The sequence below is a fragment of the Microtus pennsylvanicus genome, chromosome 1 (assembly GCF_037038515.1).
Source record: "Microtus pennsylvanicus isolate mMicPen1 chromosome 1, mMicPen1.hap1, whole genome shotgun sequence".
Lineage (NCBI taxonomy): Eukaryota > Metazoa > Chordata > Mammalia > Rodentia > Cricetidae > Microtus > Microtus pennsylvanicus.
In genome coordinates, this window is record NC_134579.1 from 34,901,640 (window position 1) to 34,908,035 (window position 6,396).

A 6,396-nucleotide genomic window follows, 5' to 3' on the forward strand; every position below is an offset into this window, starting at 1 on the left:
TCAGGCTGTACAAGAACACAAAGCAAATAGCAAACCTTTATAGGTACTGATGGCCCTACCTTTAAAATGGTTAACTGAGAAACCTATGTGGGTTAAACTGTGGCCTTTAAGAGAAGACAAACTGCAGGCTTTACAACAGCTGGCATAGGAGCAACTAGATGCTCATCATATTGAAGAATCCACCAGCTCTAGGAATTCTCCTGTGTTTGTTGTAAAAGGAAATCTGGTGAATGGTGAAAGATCTAAGAACTGCCAACAACGTAACTCAACTTATGGGTTCTCTACACTCAGGAATTCCTCTTCCTTCTCTACTACCAAAAGGATAGTCTCTTATAGTTATTGATTTAAACGATTGTTTCTTCACTATATCTTTACAAGAAAAGGATAGAGAAAAATGTGCCTTCACAGTGCCTAACTCATAATAATTCTCGGCCTACTGGGAGATACTAATGGATCATCCTACCAGAGGAAATGTTCAGTAGCCTCATCCTCTGCCAATACTTTGTAAGTCAGCCATTGGAAATAAAAATTTCATAAATCTATAATTTACCATTACATGGACGACATTTTTCTATCTGACTCAAACATAGATACTTTAGAAAGAATGTTTAAAGAAGTAAGGAAAGTTTTATTAAAATGGAAATTACAAATTACTCCTGAAAAAAATACAGACAGGAGATTCTGTCAATTACCTAGGTTAGGGGCTGGAGAGATGGCTCAGAGGTTAAGAGCACTGACTGCTCTTCCAGAGGTCCTGAGTTCAATTCCCAGCAACCACATGGTGGCTCACAACCATCTGTAATGAGGTCTGGTGCCCTCTTCTGGCTTGCAGGCATACACACAGACAGAATATTGTATATATAATAAAGAAACAAATATTTTTAAAAAATACCTAGGTTATAAAATAGGGTTACAGAAAATTAGAACACAAAAGCCACAAATTAGGTGAGATAAGTTGTGGATTCATAATGACTTTCAAAGATTGTTAGGTGATATTTCCAGTCTATGACCAGCTGTTGGGATAACACCTGATCTAATAGTTCATGTAAACAAAACCTTAGGTGGTAACAAAGACTTAAATAGTCCCAGAGAACTAACAGATGGAGCAGAAAAGGAATTGATTGTTGTTGAAAAATTACAGGAGGCACATGTGGATAGGGTGAATCTAAATCTTGATTGTATTTTAGTCATATTGCCTTTTAGAACTTCCCCTACAGGAATTTTAATTCAAAGGGAAGATATTATCTTAGAATGGATCTTTTTAGCACATAAACCAAGTAAAAACTTAAAAACTTATGTGGAAAATATCTCTGAATTAATTATAAAAGGAAAATTGAGACTTCATAAAATAGCAGGTATAGACCCAGCAGAGGCTATAGAGCCTTTCACTACTGATGAAATAAAAAAAATATGTGAAGACAATAAATCTTGGCAAAGAGATTATGCTATTTTTAGGAGAGATTAATAGCAATTATTCTAAAAGTGATAGAATTAACCTTATAAAGAGAACTACTTGGATCCTTCCCTGCATTGTATGGAACACACCAATAACTGCAGCCTGAGCATTCTGTATTGATGCAATAAATCAGGGAAGGCAGGTTACAAATCAGAAGAATTAAGTAAGGTAGAACAAAGCCCTTATAATTATGCCCAAAATGCAGAATTATATGCTATTCTCAGGGCAGAAAGGAATATTAAGAAGTTCTAAATATAGTTACTGATACACAATATACAGAAAGAGCTGTCTTGCATATTGAAACCACTGAATTTATACCAGATGATACAGAATTGACCTCATTATTCATACAGGTTCAAGAAATAATCAGGATTAGGCTCTGTCCCATATACGTAAAACACATTCAATCCCATATGGGTCTTCCAGACCGTCTAGCACAAGGTAATGTAGAAATTGATCGATTATCGATTGGAAGCGTGCTGAAAGCCTCAGAATTTCATAAGAAACATCATGTGAATAGAAAAGGTTTAAAGAAAGAGTTTTCTATTACATAGCAACAAGTTAATGAGATTTTAAAGAGATGTCCTACTTGCTTTTTCTATAACCAAATATTGCTACCTGAAGGGAGTAATTCAAAGGGTACTCAAAGGAATGAGATCTGGCAGATGGAAGTGTTTCACTTTGCAGATTCTGGTAAATTAAAATATGTATATCACACCATAGACATGTATTCAGGTTTTCAATGGGGAACTTCTTTGAGCTCAGAAAATCCTGGTTCATTAATCACACATTTAATAGAAGTTATGGCCATCATGGCTATACCTACACAAATAAAGACAGACAATGTTCTGGCATAATTCTCTAAGAAAATGAAACAAATTTTTTTCTTATTATAATATAAAGCATATTATATGTATACCAAACAATCCTACAAGTCAGGCAATTATAGAAAGATCAAATCGAACTCTAAAGGATATGTTAAATAAACAAAAAGCAATGGAAAATATCCTCTGAAATAGATTACATAGTTCTTTTTCTTAATACTAATTATAAAGGGACAACCGCAGCAGAGAGACACTGCATAATACAAAAGTCTTCTGAATTAAATCAGCCAGTGTGTTTCAAGGATGTGTTGACCTTGCAATGGAAGCCAGGAGATGTACTATGTTGTGGAAGGGGTTTTGCTCTTCTTTCAACGGGAAAAGTTATGGATACCATCAAAATTAATAAAGATTCCATTTGAAAAAGAGAGATCTCTTGAGAAAGAGAAATGACGGGTCATCCAAAGAGGTGACAATCACACAGGTGATAAGGAAACCTCATAAGGGTTGGGACAGGGTTCTGTTCCTGTCTTTGCAGGAAAATACTCATCTTCAGAAAGTCAAGAGATCATGGACATCTAGATGCCTAAAGAGGAAAAGATAATAATCCAGATAAGATCACCAAACAAAGAGAATTATCACTTATGAGGACAGGTCATCTGAAAATAAGAATCTTTAAATGTTAACTAGAATAATAATCATGACTCATGGCCAGGCGGTGGTGGTGCACGCCTTTAATCCCAGCACTCGGGAGGCAGAGGCAGGCAGATCTCTGTGAGTTCGAGGCCAGCCTGTTCTAGAAGAGCTAGTTCCAGGACGGGAACCAAAAAAAAAAAAAAAGCTATGGAGAAACCCTGTCTCAAAAAAATAAAAAAAAATTATGACTCACTTAAAAATCAAAGCTGGCTTGGGAGTTGGACAATGGCTATGTCCTTCTTTAAATCTAAGCATGACAGAGTTACTGTCTCATGTCAGGAGCCATCTGGTATGGGAGAAAAAGAAAAAAGAATCTAGAAAAATTTACTTTTTTCATAGCTATTTTTATCTTGTTGTACCTTATATTGAACATATGTCTGTATAAATAATGTTTAAGTTTTCCACAATGAACAATGAATTTTCCTTCAATAATCTTTGAAGTTTATAGGAAGAAGAAGAGCCCCACAACAACAAATTCAGCTGGCTGATATGACATCATGATGCTGATAACATTACTATAAAACCTATTTTGGGTACCAGCTCCCCAAGATGGTTCCAAATTGGTTAGCTGAACTGGTACACTTTTTTTTTTACCACGTTCTGGCCAGAATTTCAAATAGGAACCTCAGAAAACCCTACTGAGTACTCAGAGATTATTTGCAATTATATCAGACTATAATCTTGGAACTTAACCATTATTTTACTTTCACAGGATCCCATAGAAAGAACATTGCCCCCATGACAACTGGAAGTAATTCTAGAAGACTGCATCCCCTCTCCCAACAAAGTTTGCCCTCAGGGTTAGGGACATCATTTATGGGTTGATTATCATTGGTATAGGGTTTAGGATTAGGTAGGATATTTTGTAGGCTCAGGGATCTCTTTGAAAAAAATATGGGGGAATTTGATGGGATAATAGATAGATCAGTGTGAGCGTACTCACATTAATAATAATTGTGAGTAATAGAGTAACTACTTGTGAGCTATTATTTATAATAAATTTACATTGGTATAGATTCTTGTATATTTATACTTATAGTTAGACTAATCAGGTTCTTTAGATACATAGAGATTGTATTCTGCATAAAGAGGTAATCTTCACCCACATCAAAGAGCTGTATAATATGGTATTTAAATAACTTAGGGTTCTGTTGACATGAGACAAGATTGCTCCTGGAAGCACTGATCTATTCCCAAGAGAATGTTGAGCCCAAAGACACTCTACTTGGAGCTTGTTTTATTCTTGACAAAATTGGCCTTTGGGCAAGGAAATGCCCAGGACTCAACCACTGATAAAGTATATCATTTCTGGACAGGACAAACAGGATACAAGAAAAAAGATGGCCAAACCTTGCTAAGGGAGGGTAAGACAGTTTTGAAATTTTTCCTGTCTCTGAAAATGGTCTGTCAGTTACTCTAGGCCTTAGCCAAAGTTGGCTGCTCCAACATTGCAAATGAATCTTTGGGTGATTGCCCAGGTAGCCAGTTATCTCTGTCATTTGTTACACATTTAGGAAGTTGCTTGATTGCACTTACTGCCTGCTCAAGTAATATTATTTCCCTTCTGGAGTCTTAGATGGGGTTGAAGATTAGATAGTAATAGTTACTTTCCTCTCATGACTTGGCCAAGTTATTTATAATACAAGATTTAAAATCCTTAGGGTAGGATAATTATTGAAACATTTATCATGTGTTTCTTACTTGATATTTTATATGCTGGTTATAATTCTAATTTTTATATCTGATATTTGTTCTTATTGTATATAATTTTGTATTAGGCTTAGAACACTCTTTTTTAAGCAAAAGAGGGAGAACTGGTAGGAAATTCTACAGCCAGTAGCCTTTAAGTTACCCACCCACTTGGGTGTGGCCTCTTCTACTATAAATGGTGATGTAAAGTGCACACATGTTTTCTCTCTCTTCTGGCTCCTGGATTTGGTTCTTGTTTCCAATTTGTGCAGAGGACTGTGATCTTGGAGTCTACCCCTAAATAACACTTTATTGTACTCAATTTTAAGCTAGTGTGAGATTTCCTTTTAGCATTCATCTTCAAGTCCCTGAGAGTGCCACTCTGTGGATGCATTTGATGATTTAAGAGATATCTGGTGTTCACTGCACTAATGTAAATATTATCTAATTGAGCATGGCCTGGGCCTCATCACAGAAAAAGTTCTAATTGCTGAGTTCAAGATCCATCTATAATGACAAAGCCAGTAGAGCCACAATGCATCCAAACTGGGAGAGAGCACACAGCATTACCATGAGAGACTGGTTGTGACTGGCCTGGCCCTCCATCCCTGCCTACACATGCTGTATGGAGAGGAGGCTTTACCTGGTTCACAGATGTTGGTCATAAGGACCAAAATAATGGACAAACCTAAAACAGTCATTTTAGAATCACTTTTCTCTAGGACCTTAAACAGCTCTGCACCATGGGATAGGACATATCAATAAGGCTTTGTGACAATAACTGGCGCTTCTTCATTCTGTCAGTGTCAGTTACCTGGGCTGTTGAAATAGCTTACCCAGTAAAGGTACTTGTCATTCATCCTGGCAGCCTGAGTTTGATTCCCAGAACCCACTTAGTGAAAAGGAAACTAGTTCCTCCATGTTGCCTTCCAATGTAAATTAAATCATTATATCACAGTTGTGTGTGTGTGTGTGTGTGTGTGCGCGCGCGCGTATTTCCACGTGTCAAAGTACACCTGTGGAGATCAAGGGCAACCTTGGTATCAATTTTAGCCTTTCATCTTATTTGAGGCATTTGCCACTTTGTGTACAAGGTCACTTGTTCTGCAAGTTTCCAGTGAGTCTCCACTTTCCATCTCACAGTAGAGAGACTGGGATAACATGCTTCTTTCCTTAGATTTAAGGAGGATCTTGGGATCTGCTCATGTAGCAAGCACTGTGTTCACAAAGCCATGTCTCTAGCACCTCTTCTGACATCTTAATAATTCAATAGAGACCAGTGTGTGTGTCATAAAGCAGAGAAATGGAGAGATGATAAGCCTTGGGAAGAACAGAAGGAGCAGGCTGGATTCTGTCCTCCCATGTGATAGGAATACTTAACAGAGGGAAGGTGCAGTCGCTCAACCAGGATGGTCAGGATATAATGGATGAGGAGAGCAAGCTGGAGACAGATAACACAGGAAAAGCTGTTCTTTGGAAGGGTTTTTGCACCAAGAAAAAGAGAATGGAGGTAGAACTGGAGAGGGGGCAGTCTGGAATGGAAGACAGTCTGTGTAGAGAGGGCGAGCATGCTGTGTGGTGAGGGAATGTTCTAGAAGGGAGGCACTGTCCATCCCCAGGCATCACTGCACTTGTGTGCACAGCTCTATGGCCCTCCTGCTGCTTACAACTTTAGTTTGGTTTCTGAGGCTGGCAGAGGGGATGAGTAGTGAGGAGCATGGGTGTAAGATTTCC